Genomic DNA, 22,022 nt, shown 5'->3' with positions numbered 1-22,022 from the left:
TTTGTCCGGGAGATGTCTAGGGCCATCCCCTTCACGGTGGTCGTGGAGGACGAGCCCAGAGCTGAAATGTTTGAGCTCCTGGACTATCCTTCTCCACCTAAGGAAGCGTCCACAGTACCCATGCATCATGTCCTAAAGAAGACATTGCTGGCGAACTGGACCAAGCCTTTAACTAATCCCCACATTCCCAAGAAGATCGAGTCCCAGTACCGGATCCATGGGGACCCAGAGTTGATGCGCACATCAGTTGCCTCACGACTCTGGAGTTGTGGATTTGGCCCTAAAGAAGGCTAAGAGTTCTAGGGAGCATGCTTCGGCGCCCCCGGGCAAAGACTCTAGAACCTTAGACTCCTTTGGGAGGAAGGCCTACCATTCCTCTATGCTCGTGGCCAAAATTCAGTCTTACCAGCTCTACACGAGCATACACATGCGGAACAATGTGCGGCAGTTGGCGGGCTTGGTGGACAAGCTCCCTCCTGAGCAAGCCAAGCCATTTCAGGAGGTGGTCAGGCAGCTGAAGGCGTGCAGAAAATTCCTGGCCAGAGGGGTGTATGACACCTTTGATGTTGCGTCCAGGGCCGCTGCTCAAGGTGTGGTGATGCGCAGACTCTCATGGCTGCGTGCCTCCGACCTGGAGAATAGAATCCAGCAGCGGATTGCGGACTCGCCTTGCCGTGCGGATAATATTTTTGGAGAAAAGGTCGAACAGGTGGTAGAGCAGCTCCACCAGCGGGATACCGCTTTCGACAAGTTCTCCCGCCGGCAGCCTTCAGCTTCAACCTCCACAGGTAGACGTTTTTATGGGGGAAGGAAGACTGTTCCCTACTCTTCTGGCAAGCGTAGGTACAATCCTCCTTCTCGACAGCCTGCGGCCCAGGCTAAGCCCCAGTGTGCTCGCTCTCGTCAGCAGCGTGCTACTCATCCAGGCCCCTCGGCTCCCTAGCAAAAGCAAGGGACGAGCTTTTGACTGGCTCCAGCACAGCATAGCCGACATCCACGTGTCAGTGCCGGGCGATCTGCCGGTCGGAGGGAGGTTGAAAGTTTTTCACCAAAGGTGGCCTCTCATAACCTCCGGCAAGGATACACCCTCAATTTGGCCTCAAAACCTCCAAATTGTCCACCGGGAGCTCAGTCTTACAGCTTCCAGCACAAGCAGGTACTTGCAGAGGAACTCTCCGCCCTTCTCAGCACCAATGCAGTCGAGCCCGTGCCATCCGGGCAAGAAGGGCTGGGATTCTATTCCAGGTACTTCCTTGTGGAAAAGAAAACAGGGGGGATGCGTCCCATCCTAGACCTAAGGGCCCTGAACAAATATCCGGTCAGGGAAAAGTTCAGGATGCTTTCCCTGGGCACCCTTCTCCCCATGATTCAGGAAAACGATTGGCTATGCTCTCTGGACTTGAAGGACGCCTACACGCACATCCCGATACTGCGAGCTCACAGACAGTATCTGCGATTTCAGCTGGGCACACGTCACTTCCAGTACTGTGTGCTACCCTTTGGGCTCGCCTCTGCACCCAGAGTGTTCACGAAGTGCTTGGCTGTAGTAGCAGCGGTGCTTCGCAGGCTGGGAGTGCATGTGTTCCCTTATCGCGACGATTGGCTGGTGAAGAACACATCCGAGGCAGGAGCTCTGCAGTCCATGCAGATGACTATTCGCCTCCTGGAGCTACTGGGGTTTGTGATAAATTACCCAAAGTCCCATCTTCTCCCAGTACAGAGACTCGAATTCATAGGAGCTCTGCTGGATTCTCAGACGGCTCAGGCCTATCTCCCAGAGGCGAGAGCCAACAACTTGTTGTCCCTCGTCTCGCGGGTGCGAGCGTCCCAGCAGCTCTCAGCTCGGCAGATGTTGAGATTGTTGGGCCACATGGCCTCCACAGTTCATGTGACTCCCATGGCCCGCCTTCACATGCGATCTGCTCAATGGACCCTAGCTTCCCAGTGGTTTCAGGCTGCTGGGGATCTAGAAGACGTGATCCACCTGTCCACGAGTTTTCTCAAATCCCTGTATTGGTGGACGATTTGGTCCAATTTCACTCTGGGACGCCCTTTCCAAATTCCTCAGCCACAAAAAGTGCTGACTACGGATGCGTCTCTCCTGGGTGGGGAGCTCATGTCGATGGGCTTCACACCCAGGGAAGCTGGTCCCTCCAGGAACGCGATCTGCAGATCAATCTCCTGGAGTTACGAGCGGTCTGGAACGCTCTGAAGGCTTTCAGAGATCAGCTGTCCCACCAATATCCAAATTCAGACAGACAACCAGGGTGCCATGTATTACATCAACATAGCAGGGGGGCACCGGATCTCGCCCCCTGTGTCAGGAAGCCGTCAGCATGTGGCTCTGGGCTCGCCATCACGCCTGGTACTCCCAAGCCACATATCTGGCAGGCGTAAACAACAGTCTGGCCGACAGGTTGAGCAGGATTATGCAACCTCACGAAGTGGTCGCTCAATTCCCGTGTAGCGTGACAGATCTTCCAGGTGTGGGGCACCCCCCTTGGTAGATCTCTTGCATCTCGAACCAACCACAAAGTCCCTCAGTCTGTTCCAGCTTCAGGCCCACGGCAGACTGGCATCGGATGCCTTCCTCCTGGACTGGGGGGAGGGTTCGCTGTATGCTTATCCTCCCATACCTCTGGTGGGGAAGACTTTGTTGAAACTCAAGCAAGACCGAGGCAGCATGATTCTGATTGCTCCTTTTGGCCGCGGTCAGATCGGGTTTCCTCTTCTTCTGGAGTTGTCCTCCCGAAGAACCGTGGAGATGGAGTGTTTTCCGACCCTCATCACACAGGACGAAGTGGGCGCTTCTGCATCCCAACCTCAGTCTCTGGCCTCTCACAGCCTGGATGTTTGAGAGCGTAGACTTGCCTCTTTGGGTCTGTCAGAGGGTGTCTCCCGCATCTTGCTTGCTTCCCAGGAAAGATCCACTAAGAGGAGTTTACTTCTTTTTATGGAGGAGGTTTGCCGTCTGGTTTGACAGCAAGGCCTTAGATCCTCGCTCTTGGTCCTACACAGACCCTGCTTGAATACCCCTCTGCATTGTCGAGTCGGTCTCAAGACAACTCTGTAAGGGTTCACCTTAGTGCAATCAGTGCTACCATTAACCGTGTGGAAGGAAAGCCGATCTCAGGACAGCCTTTAGTTGTTTGCTTCATGAGAGGTTTGCTTTTTGTCAAACCCCCCGTTCAAACCTCCTACAGTGTCATGGGTCTCAATGTCGTTATCACCCAGCTGATGAAACCTCCTTTTGAGCCACGAAATCCTGCCATCTGAAGTACTTGACCTGGAAGGTCATTTTCTTGGTGGCAGTTAATTCAGCTCGTAGAGTCAGTGAGCTTCAGGCTCTGGTAGCCCAGGCCCCTTACACCAAATTTCATCATAACAGAGTAGTCCTCCGCACTCACCCTAAGTTTTTGCCAAAGGTTGTGTCGGAGTTTCATCTGAACCAGTCAATTGTCTTGCAACATTCTTTCCCCGTCCCATTCCGCCCGGCTGACGTCAGCTGCAAACATTGGACTGCAAGAGAGCATTGGCCTTCTATCTGGAGCGGACACAGCCCAACAGACAGTCCACCTCTGTTTGTTTCTTTTGATCCCAACAGGAGGGGAGTGGCTGTGGGGAAACGCACCATATCCAATTGGCTAGCAGATTCCTTTCCTTTCACTTACGCCAGGCTGGGCTGGCTCTTGAGGGTCATGTCACGGCTCATAAGTTAGAGCCATGGCAGCGTCGGTAGCCCACTTGAAGTCAGCCACTATGAAGAGATTTGCAAACGCTGCGACGTGGTCATCTGTCCACACATTCACATCTCATTACTGCCTGCAGCAGGATACCCGACGCGACAGTCAGTTCGGGCAGTCAGTGCTTCAGAATCTGTTCGGGTTTAGGATCCAACTCCACCCCCCTAGGCCCATGTTTTATTCTGTTCCAGGCTACAGTCTCAGTTAGTTGGAAAAATTGTTAGGTCAATCTCAGTTATGTCCTCGCCGTTGCGAGGCCCAATTGACCATGTTTGTTTGTTTTGAGTGAGCCTGGGGGCTAGGGATACCCCATCAGTGAGAACAAGCAGCCTGCTTGTCCTCGGAGAAAGCGAATGCTACATACCTGTAGAAGGTATTCTCCGAGGACAGCAGGCTGATTGTTCTCACAAACCGCCCCGCCTCCCCTTTGGAGTTGTGGTCTTCCCTTGTCTTTGTCTTGCTACATACGGGACTGACGAACATGAGCCGGTTCGGGCGGGAAGGACGTCCGCGCATGTGCGGTGCGCTATGGGCGCGCGAGGACTAGCAAAGGCCTTTGCTAGTGAAGTTTCCGACTGGAGGGGCTGCCGTGGACATCACCCATCAGTGAGAACAATCAGCCTGCTGTCCTCGCAGAATACCTTCTACAGGTATGTAGCATTCGCTTTGCGGACTGGAGCCTCGGTTTTACAAATTACTGTTTTCTTCTAAATAAAGCTTTAATGCCTCATACCAAGAGGAAAGGGGTGGTGAAGGCCATGCTGCCGTCGGCAAGAACCACCTCTCCCATACAACAGACGCTCCATCGCTACGCTATGAGCACCCCGATCAACAGGGCCGTGCCAAGGGTCTGTGGCGCCCCCCTGCAGATGATCAGTTGGCGCCCCCCCGCCCCCGCAGATGAACAGTTGCTCGCCCACCCCCCCGTGAAGGTGATCGCTGCCCTCCCGCTCCCTGGGCCATGTCCCAACTGCCCGCCCTCTTCTTCCCCCCCCCCCCCCCCAAGATCTCTTTTAAATTTCCCCCCGGCAGCGAACAATGGCGTAGCGAGAGTGAAGGAGGCGGCGCTTCCGACGTCTCTAGTCTTCCCTTCGCTCAATGTCCCGCCATCTTCTGACGTCATTTCCTTAACGTCAGAAGAAGGCGGAACACTGAGCAAAGGGAAGACTAGTAGAGACGTCGGGAGCGCCGCCTCCTTCACTGACGCTGCGCCTTCGTTCGCTGTCGGAGGTAAATTTAAAAGGGATCTTGTTGGGGGGGGGGGAGAAGAGGGCGGGCAGTTGGGCCATGGGAGAGGGCGAGGTAAGCATGTGCAGCGGGCACCCCCCAGAGGACGGCACCCTCCTGCCGTGCTTACCTCGCTTACTGTGTTGGCACGGCCCTGCCGATCAATGTTGGGTCATTGAATCCTGCTGCGTCGGTAGTCGGAGGAGCGGCACCGTCACCTGGAAATGAAACATCATTATCACCACCAGGCTTCGGTTTACCTCCCTGTCCTGCGCCTCTTCGAAGCGAAGTACAACGGTTACCTGATCCGGAAGTCGGCAGTGGTATACCCTTGATCGGCAGCTCTTCGCTTCAAGGCGCAGATGATACCAACATGGAAGTTGTGACTCCCAGAAAGGTAACATTGCAATCTATTTGGATGGCTTTACAGAACCTGACTTTTACTGTTACCAAAGCTGCACAAGAGACAACTATATTGGTAAATAAGGTAGACTCCCTAACCTTGGCCCTTGAGGAAGTCAAGCAAGATATGATGATATGGACATCACAAATACAGCTTGATTCTCAAACATTAAAAACTACTGATCAATTGATTAAAGACAAGATCATGACGGCTCGCAAAATTGAACAGCTTGAAAATTTTAATCGTCGTCTGAATCTTAGGATTTTGAATTTTCCTTTGGCCAGAGGATACCAGCAATCGATTTATTAAAAAATACCTGATGGAAATTCTTACTATATCCAGAAGCTGCGATCACCACCGGTCAATAAAATATATTATCTTCCGTTATAAAAAAAATGGATAATAGAATATCTCAAAATTTGCAACAAAATCCTGAATTGGATTTATCCAATATCTCAGAACTTCTTGAGGAACTCTCAGACAGAAATTATAAGAACGCCGAACTTTGCTTATTTCTTTTGTTTTTGAGCAGGATCTAAATGCTCTGATGAAATTATTCTTTAAAAACTCTCTAAAACTTTTTGTGGCCAAAAGATCTGGATTTTTCCAGATGTCACTAAGACCCTCAAGAAAGACGTAAATAGTTTTTTGGCCTGTCGAGAAGAGGTTAAGGCTATGGGAGCCTCATTTTTGCTGACATATCCTTGCAAATGTTGTGGTGAAATTTCAGGGGTAACAAATACTTTATTTTTTGATTCAGCTCAGTTACGGACTTTTATTGAAGCTAAAAAGATCACTAAATTAGACTGCAAGATCGAGAAAAGGCTAGAATAATTGGGAAAAAGACCAGGCCATTTACTTGATACTTATTTTTCTTATTTGTTTAAACTCCTCTTATATTCTCAGCCCACATAATTTTCTCATATATGTGGTCTAAGAAGGCTAAGTATTTTTTCTTTTCTCTTGGAGTTCAGATTTTCCTTTTGTATAATGTATTACTTGCTATTTTTCTGTTTATAAGTGAATCTTATAAATTTGAATGTTTAAAATAATAATAAAATTGTTAAAAAACGCCTGGCTCAAAAACGTCCATTTTTTCGAAAATACGGTTCGGCCCGCCCCTTCACGGAACCCGTTCTCGGAGATAACGCCCATAGAGATAGGCGTTCGCATTCGATTATGCCCCTCCACATCATGCAAGTTCCACGTTAGGAGTCACAGACCTAGAAAGGGATTTGGGAGTCATCGTTGACAAGACGTTGAAACCTTCTGCTCAGTGTGCTGCGGCGGCCAAAAAAGCGCACAGAATGTTGAGTATAATTAGGAAAGGGATGGAAAACAAACACGAGGATGTTATAATGCTGTTGTATCGCTCCATGGTGTGACCGCACCTCGAATATTGTGTCCAAGTCTGGTCGCCGCATCTCAAAAAAGATATGAAGGAATGGAGAAGGTGCAGAGAAGGGTGACGAAAATTATAAAAGGGATGGAACGACTTCCCTATGAGGAAAGCTTAGAAGGTTAGGGCTCTTCAGCTTGGAGAAAAGGCGGCTGAGGGGTGATATGATAGAAGTCTACAAAATAATGAGCGGAGTAGAGCGGGACAGATGTGAAGCATATTGTTTACACTTTCAACAATAATAGAAAAAGGGGACACAAGATGAAGCCTAGAATATGGTAGATTTAAACAAATAGGAGAAAGTTTTTCTTTACCTCATGGCGTTGTAGTTGGACTCTGGAACTCGTTGGCGGAGAATGTGGTGGCAGCGGCTGGCCTTATGGAGTTTTAAGGGGGGTTTGGATAGATTCCTGAAGGAAAGTCCATTGAACATTATTAATTAATTTTTTTTTTTTGGTGGGGGGGGGGGGGGTTGCCAGGTTCTTGAAGCCTGGATTGGCCGCTGTCGGAGACAGGAAGCTGGGCTTGATGGACCCTTGGTCATTTCCCGTATGGCGGTGCTTATGTGCTAACAGACGCCAATGTGGTGCTTTGTGTTTTTTTTTTTTAAAGCTTGGCTGTTTTAAATTTAAACGCAGGACAAGTACGCCAATATGTTCTTCACATTCGGGTCTGCTGTTTCTCACAGCCGGCGCTCAAGTTGCATGGGCTTCCTTCTGCTTCCAAAAGCCATTAAAATCAGTAGATTTTGCAGAAAGCATCATGGGAAATCCTCTTTTCCAACACCCTAATCCTGTTCAGACTGGCATTATTTTTTTACAGCGGTAAGACACCTTGTTTTCTGATCATGGAGAGGAATACAAAATGATCTCATTTAAATGAGCTTGACTACATTTTGCATGCTATCTGCACTAGCCCTGGCGTGCTCGTTGTTTGCTGCACTAGACCCCTCTGATCATTCTGCGCTGGTAAATACGGGCGCTAGTACGGCGCTAAGGCCTCTAGTGCTTGTAGTTCACATGTACTGCAAGGTTCAATGCGGATAACAATATAGGAAGCCAAACAACATCAGCAATTACAAAGCACACTTAGAACATACCAAAATATTTAAATCAAGGTATTTAATTTTGGAGGAGGAGTGGCCTAGTGGTTAGAGCACCAGTCTTGACATCCAGAGGTGCCCAGTTCAAATCCCCTGCTGCTGCTTGTGATCTTGAGCAAGTTACTTAACCCTCTATTGCCTCAAGTACAAACTTAGATTGTGAGCCCTCCAAGGACAGGGAAATACCCAGTGTTCCTGAATATAACTCACCTTGAGCCACTAATGAAACAGGTGGGAGCAAAATCCAAATAAATAAAATAAAAATAAAAGGTCTTTAAACATCTTCTAAATACTAGATGATAACCTATTTTCCTTATGGCAGTCAGTACAGAATTCCAATAGGTGCTGCTTGATAATGAAGAGTAGCATAATAAGCTCTTTTCGAACAGTAGGGTTTCGGATTAGGGGGGGGAAACTGTAAAAGAATTTCTGGCGGATTTTCTTCTCTGAAGAAAATATAATACAGCTTAAATAAAGTGGAGCTAAACCAGATAATATTTTGTAAGGCAGGGTACAGGTATGCACCCAGAGTCAGATTTTAAAACTGTAATGGTCAAACCACTAATTTAAACCACACTGAACCCTTAACAGGGGATATTAGTGGTATATAAGACCTAAATTGAATTCAATTGAATTGGGAGACAATGTAAAGATTTCAACAAAGGCGTGAGTCAAACAAAACAGTTGACCGAAAAAATCAACCTAGTGTGTTTTGTAACCTTCTGCAGTCTTGTCAACAGCAACTTTGTACTCAGCAAAGAACAGATTGCAGTAATCCAGTTATGAGACCAATAAACTCTGAACCACTAATTGAAAGACCTGAGAATCCAACAAATGTCTGATTCTGTGCAATTTTCTCATTAACAGAGAGAAATGTTTTGATTATAGGAGATATCTGCAGCTCTGGTGTAAGTTGACTATTAAACAATACACCTCAAATTTTAAGTTGGGACTCATTTAAATTTTAAGCCATCTACTTGAAGAAGAGTGTCATTCCAAATTTGGTCAACCTGACCAGTCAATAAAAAATGTGGTCTTATTTTTATTTAGTTGTAAAAATGACCTGCTATCCATCTCTCAAGCTGTTGTATACAATTTGCAATTCTACACAAAGTCTCAGTAGGCTTCCAAGAAGAAGAAATGGATTTCTGAAATCTTATTGTATATGATCTTTGACTTAAAAAGCCCTCAAACCATAGTAAATCATTATCCTCTACCCAGTAGAGCTTATGTTCACACATAATACCATGCTCTACCAGGTCAAAGACATAAGATAAATCAATGATAATAATATTCTGACCTTTCCTTAATATCGATCTTCGCGCTCCCAAAATTACTGACTCCGTACTACGATATTTCTTGAATCCCTGATTGTGAAAAATGTAAAATATTGTATCTATCCAAATATGATATTAATTGAGAGATCACCAAGCCCTCCATAATTTGAATTGATGCAATAGGTCTATAATTAGAAACCTCATGCGCTCCCATCGCAGAGTTCTTAATTACAGGAGTAAGAACAATATTTCCCCCATTAAGTGGAAAACTATTCTCTTTGAATTGATCATCCAACCATTGCTTCAGTAATACAAAAAAGAATTGTGGAGCTTCCCTCATTACATAAGGACAACTGTCCAAAGATCATATGGACAAACTGTATTTTATGAAAAGAGCTCATAATTCAGTCTCATTAACAGGCTCAAAATCATTAACAGGCTCAAAATCAGTCCAGCGTCTTTCCACAGATCTACAAGACTTTTCATGAGTTCTAACCTGATCATAATCTAAAGAATGTGTATTCAAATTAATTTGAGTCCTAATAGTATTCACCTTATTTGGAAAAAGACAGCAATACTGTCTGTTGTCAGTGGTGCCACGCTATTTGGTTGTCAGGTCCATGATTTCTTTAAATGATATACTGTACTAATTTGAAAAGCTTTGCTTGGTTTAGTAGATTTTTACCAGTTATTGAGAATAATAGGCTTTCTTTTAGTTTTAATTAACTATACTTTGAATTTCCTATCTCCATTTTAATTTACCACTCTCATTAGCTGTTTTGCGCAATTGTCTTTCAACATGCATACCATATTTCTTCTGCTAATTAATTCAGAATCAAAACCATACATTGGAGAGTAGCCTAGTGGTTAGTAAAGTGGACTTTGATCCTGGGGAACTGAGTTCAATTCCCACTGCAACTCCTTGTGACTCTGGGCAAGTCACTTAACCCTCCCTTGCCCATCGTACAAAATAAGTGCCTGATATCTGTAAACTGCTTTGAATGTAGTTTGCAAAAACCTCAGAAAGGCGGTATATAAAGTCCCATTTCCCTGCTTAAGGGACCATTTTTCCTCTTCATTGGTACTAGCTCATCCAGAATATCATTACTAATGTTATCCCAAGGACAAACTTCGCTCACTGGAATCTCATACTAATCTATCGCTAATATTACTCAAGAACATTGATGGCTCAATCCTACCTCTAGATAAATAGCTAGTCTTTTTCCGCCAATGATTGGGACATTTTTCTCTGCAATTAATGTTTAAATCAAAAGCAGACCATACAATAGGTTTCTAATTAGGGAAAGAAGCTGGAAACTACAGGCCGGGTAAGCCTCACTTCAATTATTGGAAAAAGTAATGGAAGCGATGCTGAAGGAAAGGATAGTGAATTTCCTCAAAGAAAATGAGTTGAAAGATCCGAGACACAACATGGTTTTACCAAGGGAAATCGTGCCAAACGAATCTCATTGAATTCTTTGATTGGGTGACTGGAGGAATTGAACTGTGACGTGCTATAGACGTAATCTACTTAGATTTCAGCAAGGCTTTTGACACGGTTCCCCACAGGAGGCTCGTAAATAAACTGGATGGGCTGAAGATAGGACCCAAAGTGGTGAACTGGATTAGGAACTGGTTGACGGACAGGCGCCAGAGGTGTGGTGGTGAATGGCGTTCGCTCGGAGGAGGGAAAGGTGAGTAGTGGAGTGCCCTCAGGGATCGGTGCTGGGGCCGAAGGGTTAGAAGTAAAGATTTGTAACACAGTGGACACCACGGAGGGAGTGGAAAACATGAAAAAGGATCTGAAAAAGCTAGAAGAATGGTCTAAAGGTTTGGCAATTAAAATTCAATGCGAAGAAATGCAAAGTGATGCACTTAGGGAGTAGAAATCCAAGAGAGGCGTATGTGTTAGGCGATGAGAGTCTGCTAGGTACGGATGGGGAGAGGGATCTTGGGGTGAATAGTATCTGAGGATCTGAAGGCGATGAAAACAATGTGACAAGGCGGTGGCCGTAGCTAGAAGGTTACTAGGCTGTATAGAGAGAGGTGTGACCAGCAGAAAGAAAAAGAGGTGTTGATGCCCCTGTACAAGTCGTTGGTGAGGCCCCACCTGGAGTATTGTGTTCAGTTTTGGAGGCGTATCTTGCTAAGGATGTAAAAAGAATTGAAGCGGTGCAAAGAAAGCTACAAAGATGGTATGGGATTTGCGTACAAGACGTATGAGGAGAGATTTGCGGACCTGAACATGTATACCCTGGAGGGAAAGGAGAAACAGGGGTGATATGATTACAGATGTTCAAATATTTGAAAGGTATTAATCCGCAACAAACCTTTTCCGGAGATGGGATGGCGGTAGAACGAGAGGCATGAAATGAGATTGAAGGGGGGCAAGACTCAAGAAGAATGTCAGGAAGTATTCTTTCATGGAGAGGGTGGTGGATACTTGGAATGCCCTCCCACGGGAGGTGGTGGAGATGAAAAACAGTAACGGAATTCAAACATGCGTGGGATAAACATAAAGGAATCCTGTGCAGAAGGAATGGATCATCAGGAGCTTAGCCTAGAATGGGTGGCAGAGCTGGTGGTTGGGAGGCGGGGCTAGTGCTGGGCAGACTTATACAGTCTGTGCCGGGGCTGGTGGTTGGGAGGCGGGACTAGTGCTGGGCAGACTTATACGGTCGGTGCCGGGGCTGGTGGTTGGGCGGCGGGAATAGTGCTGGGCAGACTTATACGGTCTGTGCCAGAGCCGGTTGTGGGAGGCAGGGATAGTGCTGGGCAGACTTATACGGTCTGTGCCAGAGCTGGTGATGGGAGGCGGGACTGGTAGTTGGGAGGCGGGGATCGTGCTGGGCAGACTTATAGGGTCTGTTGCCAGAGCTGGTGGTGGGAGGCGGGGACTGGTAGTTGGGAGGCGAGGATAGTGCTGGGCAGACTTATATGGTCTATGCCAGAGCTGGTGGTTGGGAAGCGTGGTTGGTGGTTGGGAGGCGGGGATAGGGCTGGCCAGACTTATACGTCTGTGCACTGAAGAGGACAGTACAAATAAAAAGTAGCACATATGAATTTATCTTCTTGGGCAGACTGGATGGACCGTGCAGGTCTTTTTCTGCCGTCATCTACTATGTTTACCATGTAATTAATAGATTCTATCTGAATATGTGACAAGGTATGTTTAGGTGTATGCCACAAGATCCAAATGATGTTCATCATGAGTTACTGTGGGGAGGGGGTAGCCTAAGAAATTTAGTGCCCTCAGATATTCCAAAAGTCTAAAACTTTAGAATCTGTATCATCATCGAAACGTGCTTGTAGTTAATTGAATTTCTAAAGGCAAGATCATTAAATCTATCTTTGGCTTCAAGCCACTTAATAGGCAGGCAGATAGCAGATAGGCAGATAGCCAAGACCTGTCACTTATTAGGCAGGCAGATAGGCAGATAGCCAAGACCTGTCGCTTCTTCCTCTATAACATTAGCAAAATTCGCCCTTTCCTCTCTGAGCACACCACCTGAACTCTCGTCCACTCTCTCATTACCTCTCGCCTTGACTACTGCAACCTACTCCTCACTGGCCTCCCACTTAGCCATCTATTCCCCCTTCAGTCCGTTCAGAACTCAGTTGCACGTCTTATCTTCCGCCTGGACCGACAGGGCCGGTCTTAGGCAGAGGCGACCAAGGCGGCCGCATAGGGCCCCGCGCCTAAGGGGGCCCCGCGCAGCGTGCCTCAACTCTGCCTCCGCTCCGACCTCTGCTTGCCTCGGACGACAACCGCATCATTCATGATGATCCCGTGGCTCAGCCGCTCCGCTCACCGCCACCACCGGCGTGGCGCCCACCCCCGGCTTGGGCCCACTGAGCCCGCTGTTAGCTCCCGAGTCCCTGGACCCCGGCGACAGTAACATTGCAGCGAGCCAGGCAGCGACGGCCCCGCCCCCAATGGCGACAGACAAGTTGCAGCACGACGGCTGACCTCCAGGCTCCAGCGTTTCACTTCCCGCTCAATGTCCCACTTCTGATGAGGTATTTCCTGTTTCTGCGAGGGCGGGAGTCACTGAGCGGGAAAAGCTGGAGCCTGGTCCAAGGTGGTGAGCCATCTTTCGCTGACTGTGGTGCAAGCGAGAGCGCGTGCAGACTCGGTGGAGCCGAGCGAGCAAAGCAACAGACAGGGCTGCCTACAACAGTTGTGCCAATCCATTAAGGCAGGCAGCAAGCCAGGTATGATGACAGCTTTTTTTCTATAGGAAAAACCTTTTTGAATTAAAGTAATGTCTGTCTCTGTGGTGGTGGTTTGAAATGTTTCAGCTGTATGTCCACCATTTTGTCAAAGGTTTTGCCTGCCTGGGACCCTTGCTTCCAGTGAGCAGAGCCACAGTAGTCCCCTTCTTCCCCTTTTCAGTCCCTGCTCACCTTTACCCATAGATATCCTTTTAATCATCTTTTACCTCCCTTCTTCAATGCACCTTAATTTTATTAATTCTCCCTTCTGAGCCTTACTCATCCTCCCCTAAGTGGTCCCATATGCCTCATCCTTTCCCAGGGTTCACCCCAAGTCTCACCCGTACTCCACTACACCTCAGTCACCCTCCACCCTCCCAGTATCATTCATTCTCTCACTAGTGCTGCCACACATCCCCATCTATCTTCCTCCCTTAGTGCTCTCCCACTCCAGATCCTGTTATTCTTTCCCAATATTTATGTCCAAGCCTCTCATCTCCCCAGTAGCCTGTATTACAGCCTTAGTCATCCTTGCTGCAGTGCTCCCCAAACTTCATTCATCCTTCCGCTCTCACTCATCCTGCCTCCCAGTGTTTCCCCTATTGTTAGTCACTTAATTTCTCCACTGCTTCCTCAGGTATCTCCCTTCTACTCTCCACATCCAGTGACTGTCCCCTCTTCACCTCCCTCCAGCATCTCTCCCTATCCCTCTATGTCCAGTATCACCCATCTCTCTTTTCCTCTCCATGTCCACTGTTTCCCGGTGTTTCTGTCCTATTCCCTTGCACCCCTGGTGGTCTAGTATCTTCTCTATGGTCCCTATTTCATCCCATGGCCTCAGCATGCCCCTCACACCATCTCCCCTCCAAATGGGGCCAGCCCTATCACTTAGGCGATTGCCTCGGACAGCAGCAGTACAATCACCATGGCTACCTTCGCCTGTCTCTCAGGTTCCAGTACAATAATCTTATCAATGGGGTGGAGCTAGGGTGGGGGCGGGGCTATGGTGGTGCGGGGCTAGGATGGGGCCCCACCAAATTGGTCTGCACAGGGCCCCGCACTTGCAAAGACCGGCCCTGCGGACCGATATACTTATATCACCCCTCTCCTCATACAGTTCAAGCTTCTCCTACTAACCTACAAATGCACTCGATCTGCAGCCCCTCCTTACCTCTCTACCCTCATCTCCCCTTACGTTCCTACCCGTAACCTCCGCTCTCAAGACAAATCCCTCCTCTCAGTACCCTTCTCCACCACCGCCAGCTCCAGGCTCCGCCCTTTCTGCCTCGCCTCACCCCATGCTTGGAATAAACTCCCTGAGCCCATACACCAGGCCCCCTCCATGCCCATCTTCAAATCCTTGCTGAAAGCCCACCTCTTCAATGTCGCCTTCGGCACCTAACCACTACACCTCTATTCAGGAAATCTTGACATTTCGTTCTTTAGATTGTAAGCTCCTTCGAGCAGGGGCTGTCCTTCTTTGTTAAACTGTACAGTGCTGCGTAATCCTAGTAGCACTCTAGAAATGTTAAATAGTAGTAGTAGTAGTAGCAATAGAACAATACAGTACAGAGTAGATCCTCAATAGAAGAGTCTGAAACCTCATACATAAATAATTCTAAAGCTGGATCATTCCAACAACCTACAATCTTAATACAAAAAAATGTATATAAGTGCAGTCCACCTCCCCACTTATGCTGTTGTGGTTAATGTAATATTTTATAATCTAGGCAACAGATGATCTGACGAATTGGATCATCTATTGAAGTCAACTATGTTTCTGTAATCAGAACTACTCCTAGATTGACTTCCATTATCCAGTCTCTGATAATATCCTCCTTACTGACAGCAGATCTTGCATTAATATAAAATAATGACACTGGGGTATAGGAAGGCAAAGAGGATGAGTAATCATATAGCCATGTTAACACCCATTATTCATGCCCTGACCTAGCTTTTGAACATGTTACCTGACCGAGATAAGGCAGCCTATGAGAAAGGACTACCAAAATAGTGTTAGTCATGTCATTTGAACAATCAATTAAGGTATGATGAATCTGGGTACTGTTAATAATGGTACTGTTCAAAAATGGCATATTCCATGCTAGAGTAAACAAGATCACCAGCTCAATTCCACCCTCACTAAGAGTAGTAAGCGTCAAATATACAGATTGAACCAAGCATGATAAAAACGTAATGTAAAAAATAAGATTATAACAAATAATTAAAAATATAAAAACAGTGCCACACGTTGACCACATAGGGGCACACTAAGGGGCATTACATGCCCCTTAGGCAGCGTGCCTCAAACACTGGCTCGCTTTTGAGCCGGTCTGCAGATGAGGGTAGATGATGTCACCACAAGGTGGGAGACGGGACCAAGACACTGCTTCCCTTCACTTCCTGAGCTAACTTGATGGAAAAAAAAAAAGCAAGCACAGTTTCTCACACAGCCACAAAGTGCTGCGATGACAAACCCAGGTAGAGTGCTGCACTTCAAAACTGGCACGTTTTTGATCCAGTCTGCAGATGAGGGTAGATGATGTCACCACAGGGAGCGGGGCCAGGGCCGGTCTTAGGCAGAGGCGACCGAGGCAGCCGCATAGGGCCCCGCGCGGCGCGCCTCAAGTCTGCCTCGCCTCTCCAACCACCGCCACTGCTCGCCTGCCCTCCATGCCCAGCGACGCGACTCTTCAGTCCTCGTTCCCCTGCTCCACCTCCCTCCAGCTGTCTGAGCCCCCCTTGCCTGACCTGCCAAACGACCCTCTTCTACCACCCGACCTGCCGGCACCTCACCTGAACCCAGCATTTAAAACAATCTACGAGCGGCGGTGCCTCGCGTCTGTAAAAGAAGAAAAATCGCTTCGTCCATTGGCCGGCCTTCCTTCATGTCCCGCCCTCTGATGTAACTTCTGCAAGGGCGGGACATGAGGGAAGGCCGGCCAATGGACGAAGTGATTTTTCTTCTTTTACAGACGCGAGGCACCACCGCTTGTAGATTGTTTTAAAATTGCTGGGTCAGGTGAGGTGCCGGCAGGTCGGGTGGTAGAAGAGGGTCGTTTGGCGGGTCGGGGAGGGGGGGCTCAGACAGGAAGGGGGCTCAGGTGGCTGGAGGGAGGGGGAGCAGGGGAACGAGGAGAGTCGCGTCACTGGACATGGGGGGAGGGCAGGGGGCACAGGAGGGTCGCTGGACATGGGTGGATGGCAGGGGAGGGGGTTTCTGGGACATAGGTTGAGGGCAGGGGGCACAGGAGGGTCACTAGACATGGGTGGATGGCAGGGGAGGGGGTTTCTGGAAATAGGTTGAGGGCAGGGGCACAGGAGGGTCGCTGGACATGGGTGGATGGCAGGGGAGGGGGGCTTCTGGACATAGGTGGATGGCAGGGGGCACAGGAGGGTCGCTGGACACGGGTGGATGGCAGGGGAGGGGGTCTCTGGACATAGGTGGATGGCAGGGGGCACAGGAGGGTCACTGGACATGGGTGGATGGCAGGGGAGGGGGTTTCTGGACATAGGTGGATGGCAGGGGAGGGCAGGGGGCACAGGAGGGTCGCTGGACGGGTGGATGGCAGGGGAGGGGGGCTTCTGGACATAGGTGGATGGCAGGGGAGGGCAGGGGGCACAGGAGGGTCGCTGGACATGGGTGGATGGCAGGGGAGGGGGTTTCTGGACATAGGTTGAGGGCAGGGGCACAGGAGGGTCGCTGGACATGGGTGGATGGCAGGGGAGGGGGTTTCTGGACATAGGTGGATGGCAGGGGAGGGCAGGGGGCACAGGAGGGTCGCTGGACATGGGTGGATGGCAGGGAGGGGGTTTCTGGACATAGGTTGAGGGCAGGGGCACAGGAGGGTCGCTGGACATGGGTGGATGGCAGGGGAGGGGGCTTCTGGACATAGGTGGATGGCAGGGGAGGGCAGGGGGCACAGGAGGGTCGCTGGACACGGGTGGATGGCAGGGGAGGGGGGTTTCTGGACATAGGTGGATGGAAGGGGAGGGCAGGGGCACAGGAGGGTCGCTGGACATGGGTGGATGGCAGGGGAGGGGCTTTCTGGACATAGGTGGAGGGCAGGGGCACAGGAGGGTCACTGGACATGGGTGGATGGCAGGGGAGGGGGGCTTCTGGACAGGTGGATGGCAGGGGAGGGCATGGGGCTCAGGAGGGTTGCTGGACATGGGTGGATGGCAGGCGAGGGGTTTTCTGGACATAGGTTGGAAGCAGGGGCACAGGAGGGTCGCTGGACATGGGTGGATGGCAGGGGAGGGGGTTTCTGGACATAGGTGGAGGGCAGGGGGCACGGGAAGGTCGCTGGACATGGGTGGATGGCAGGGGAGGGGTTTTCTGGACATAGGTGGATGGCAGGGGAGGGCAGGGGGCACAGGAGGGTCGCTGGACATGGGTGGATGGCATGGGAGGGAGGTTTCTGGACATAGGTGGATGGCAGGGGAGGGCAGAGGGGACAGGGGGGGTTGCTGGACATAGATGGATGGCAGGGGGTACAGGAGGGTTGCTGGACATGGGTGGATGGAGGAGAGAGAAGAAATGCTGGACATGGATGGAGGCGAGGGAAGAGTGAGGAAGGAGATGAGATGAGGGAAAAGGAAGAGAGGAGAAAAAGTGCACATGGATATAGAAAATAGGCAGAAGCTGGATCCACTGGACAGTCAAGTCTGCGGAGGACCCAGCTTTTACTTACGGATGTAGGGCAAGAAATGAAGAAGAAAGGCGGAAAGTAAAGAAATAAATGGAAAGGAAGCCCTGGAAACGGAGTTAAGAGGACAGATAGCAGCACAATCGGTACTGAGCCAGCATGATCAGAAAAGTAAAGTCACCAGACAACAAAGGTAGAAAAAACTATTTTATTCAGGATTTATTAATTGGAATATGTCAGTTTTTGGAAATGTGCATCTGTGATATTTTTCATGTACGTTTCAATTTTTGTAGTATTGCTGCATGCTGAGTCTGACTTCTTGAGGTAACTTTCCGGTTCAGTATTTTGCCTTCATGTGTTTTTCAGGTGTGATCAAGGAAGGTGCAGTATTCTACTAGCGTATATTCTCCGAGGACAAGCAGGCTGCTTGTTCTCACTGATGGGTGACGTCCACGGCAGACCCTCCAATCGGAACACTTTCTAGCAAAGTCCTTTGCTAGTCCTCGCGCGCCGATGCGCACCGCGCATGTGCGGCCGTCTTCCTGCCCGAACCGGCTCGTGTTCGTCAGTCTTCTTTTGTCCGCGCTCAGTACGGTCGTGTTTCACCGTTCGCGCCCCAAAGTTGACCTCGCGCGTCGTTTATCGACTTTGTTCTAAAAAAAAAAAAGGTGTCGGAAGGAAACCTTTATGGTTTTCTCCCTTCCCGTACTTCCAGTCTTTACCCCGGTAAGTTTTCTTTCGTCTTCGGGGTAGGCCCTATTTAGGCCTCGGTCGAAGTTTTTCTTCCCCCTAATTTTGCGGTGCCATTTTCGCCATTCGAGTTTTGATCTCGCTGGCGCGATTTTTTCCGCCCATGACATCGAAGTCTTCCAGCGGCTTCAAGAAGTGCACCCAGTGCGCCCGGGTAATCTCGCTCACTGACAGGCACGCGTTGTGTCTTCAGTGTCTGGGGGCTGGGCACCGCCCTCAGGCCTGTAGTCTGTGTTCCCTTTTACAAAAGCGGACTCAGGTAGCGAGATTAGCCCAGTGGAACATTTTGTTCTCGGGCTCTTCGTCGGCATCGGCACCGGGAGTATCGACTGCTTCGACGTCGTCGGCGCCTGGACCTTCATCTTCGCCCCCGATTGCATCGAGTGCATCGAGGCATCGGCCCTCTGCATCGGGGCGACATCGGAAGGCTGCGTCGGCGTCGGTGGTATCGAGACCTCCTCGTCTGCTGATGTCGTCGGATGGTGGTGCTTCGTCTGGAGTGCAGGTGAGGGCTGTCCATTCCCCTGCTGGTGGCGGTGAGCCTTCGGGTGGGTCTCCCCCCATCCCGAGGGCTCCTGCGGTACAGCCCCCCCAAGACCGACCTCCTTCGGTGTCGGCCCCGAGGAAGCGACGGCTGGATTCTACGTCCTCCTCGTCGGTGCCGGGAAGCTCCGGTGACATGCTTCGTCCCAAGAAGTCGAAGAAGCATCGTCACCGATCCCCTTCCCGTGTCGGCACCGAGAGCTCTGGGTCACCGAGGGAGTCGGCACCCAGTAGGCATCGGCACCGAGAGGACCGCTCGCCCTCTGTTCAAGAGGTGTCGATGCGCTCCCCTTTGGACAGCCCGGAACAGCCTCCACACCCGGAACAGACTCTGACATCGACACCTGCATCGGCTTCCATGCCTTTTTCTACAGCCGCTCTGATCGAGAGTCTCCGGGCCGTTCTCCCAGAGATCCTGGGAGAGCTGTTGCGCCCTACCCCTCCGGTACCGGGGGTGCTTGCGCCACCGGTACCGTCGAGCGAGGCGCCGGCTGGCCCATTGCCCGGGGTGAGGTCTCCGGCGTCGGTGCCGCGTGCGGTACTGACTGCGGTAGCCTCCCAGGAAGGCTCCCCGACTACGTCGGCGGAGGGAGCTTCGCCGGTGCGGACGAGGGAGTCTACCTCTCGACGCTCCCACCGTGGCCGTGGTTCCACAGAGTCGAGCCGGGCACGGTTGCAGACACAGGTCCGTGAACTTGTGTCTGACACCGATGGTGAGGCCTCGTGGGAAGAAGAAGAAGACATCAGATATTTCTCTGACGAGGAGTCTGAGGGTCTCCCTTCTGATCCCACTCCCTCTCCTGAAAGACAGCTTTCTCCCCCCGAGAGTCTGTCTTTCGCTTCCTTTGTCCGGGAGATGTCTACGGCCATCCCCTTCCCGGTGGTTGTGGAGGACGAGCCCAGGGCTGAAATGTTTGAGCTCCTGGACTATCCTTCTCCACCTAAGGAAGCGTCCACAGTACCCATGCATCATGTCCTCAAAAAGACATTGCTGGCGAACTGGACCAAGCCATTAAGTAATCCCCACATCCCCAAGAAGATTGAGTCCCAGTACCGAATCCATGGGGACCCAGAGCTGATGTGCACTCAGTTGCCTCACGACTCTGGAGTTGTGGATTTGGCCCTAAAGAAGGCCAAGAGTTCTAGGGAGCATGCTTCGGCGCCCCCGGGCAAGGACTCTAGAACCTTGGACTCCTTTGGGAGGAAGGCCTACCATTCTTCTATGCTCGTGGCCAAAATTCAGTCGTACCAGCTCTACACGAGCATACACATGCGGAACAATGTGCGGCAGTTGGCGGGCTTGGTGGATAAGCACCCCCCTGAGCAAGCCAAGCCATTTCAGGAGGTGGTCAGGCAGCTGAAGGCGTGCAGAACATTCCTGGCCAGAGGGGTGTATGACACCTTTGATGTTGCGTCCAGGGCCGCTGCTCAAGGTGTGGTGATGCGCAGACTCTCATGGCTGCGTGCCTCCGACCTGGAGAATAGAATCCAGCAGCGGATTGCGGACTCGCCTTGCCGTGCAGATAATATTTTTGCAGAGAAAGTCGAACAGGTGATAGAGCAGCTCCACCAGCGGGACACCGCATTCGACAAGTTCTTCCGCCGGCAGCCTTCAGCCTCTACCTCTACAGGTAGAAGATTTTTGGGGGGAAGGAAGACTGTTCCCTACTCTTCTGGCAAGCGTAGGTACAATCCTCCTTCTCAACAGCCTACGGCCCAGGCTAAGCCCCAGCACGCTCGCTCTCGTCAGCAGCGTGCGCCTCTGCAAGGCCCCTCGGCTCCCCAGCAAAAGCAAGGGACGAGCTTTTGACTGGCTCCAGCAGAGCATAGCCGCCATCCAAGTGTCAGTGCCGGGCGACCTACCAGTCGGAGGGAGGTTGAAAGCTTTTCACCTAAGGTGGCCTCTCATAACCTCCGATCAGTGGGTTCTCCAAATAGTCCGGCAAGGATACACCCTCAATTTGGCCTCAAAACCTCCAAATTGTCCACCGAGAGCTCAATCTTACAGCTTCCAACACAAGCAGGTACTTGCAGAGGAACTCTCCGCCCTTCTCAGCGCCAATGCGGTCGAGCCCGTGCCATCCGGGCAAGAAGGGCTGGGATTCTATTCCAGGTACTTCCTTGTGGAAAAGAAAACAGGGGGGATGCGTCCCATCTTAGACCTAAGGGCCCTGAACAAATATCTGGTCAAAGAAAAGTTCAGGATGCTTTCCCTAGGCACCCTTCTCCCCATGATTCAGCAAAACGATTGGCTATGCTCTCTGGACTTGAAGGACGCCTACACGCACATCCCGATACTGCCAGCTCACAGACAGTATCTGCGATTTCAGCTGGGCACACGTCACTTCCAGTACTGTGTGCTACCCTTTGGGCTCGCCTCTGCGCCCAGAGTGTTCACGAAGTGCTTGGCTGTAGTAGCAGCGGCACTTCGCAGACTGGGGGTACACGTGTTCCCATATCTCGACGATTGGCTGGTGAAGAACACATCCGAGGCAGGAGCCCTGCAGTCCATGCAGATGACTATTCGCCTCCTGGAGCTACTGGGGTTTGTGATAAATTATCCAAAGTCCCATCTTCTCCCAGTGCAGAAACTCGAATTCATAGGAGCTCTGCTGGATTCTCGGACGGCTCGCGCCTATCTCCCAGAGACGAGAGCCAACAACTTGTTGTCCCTTGTCTCGCGGGTGCGAGCGTCCCAGCAGATCACAGCTCGG

At 50.4% G+C, this 22,022-nt stretch overlaps 1 protein-coding gene across 1 annotated transcript in view; it reads left to right on the top strand.

The window, feature by feature from the left end:
* The window catches only part of SLCO2A1 (solute carrier organic anion transporter family member 2A1), a 915,614-nt gene that overhangs the window by 805,457 nt on the left and 88,135 nt on the right, over positions 1-22,022 (top strand).

Source organism: Microcaecilia unicolor, chromosome 10, assembly GCF_901765095.1.
Source record: "Microcaecilia unicolor chromosome 10, aMicUni1.1, whole genome shotgun sequence".
Classification (NCBI taxonomy): Eukaryota; Metazoa; Chordata; class Amphibia; order Gymnophiona; family Siphonopidae; genus Microcaecilia; species Microcaecilia unicolor.
The sequence above is the reverse complement of the archived record's forward strand: the minus strand, read 5'-3'. Positions and strand labels throughout refer to the sequence as shown.